Consider the following 434-nt stretch of genomic DNA (forward strand, 5'->3'; position numbering starts at 1 on the left):
TGCCAAGAAGGCTGCGGGCTGACCGTTGCCTGAGCACTCCCTAAAGCCTCTTGTGATGAGAGCAGACCTCGCCTGCCGCACGACCGGCTCTGGGAGTCGTTGGGCCGCTATTTGTGAATAGTCTGGTCCTCCTCTGCCACCCGGACAAGCGCGATGGCTCTGCCGCCCTGCGGTGCTCGTCACCCAGGTTTGGGGAACACGATACTCGTAACAAAAATAAAAGGCGGCTCGGGACCTGCAGGCGAAAGGGGTCCCGTGGTGCTAAGCACGTCGACTTCGGGTCTCGGTGCAAGCCGGAGAGCTCACGGAAGTCTAAAGTTTTCGGCACGTGGTCGAATCTTTTCAAAGGCTTACCCGGCTCTTTCCGTCCATTCTGAGAGTAAGTCAGAGGCCGGTGCGGAGGTCTCTTGACAATCGGAGGGGGTGGTGGCCCT

This window comes from Chiloscyllium punctatum, unplaced genomic scaffold (genome assembly GCF_047496795.1).
Source record: "Chiloscyllium punctatum isolate Juve2018m unplaced genomic scaffold, sChiPun1.3 scaffold_378, whole genome shotgun sequence".
Taxonomy (NCBI): domain Eukaryota; kingdom Metazoa; phylum Chordata; class Chondrichthyes; order Orectolobiformes; family Hemiscylliidae; genus Chiloscyllium; species Chiloscyllium punctatum.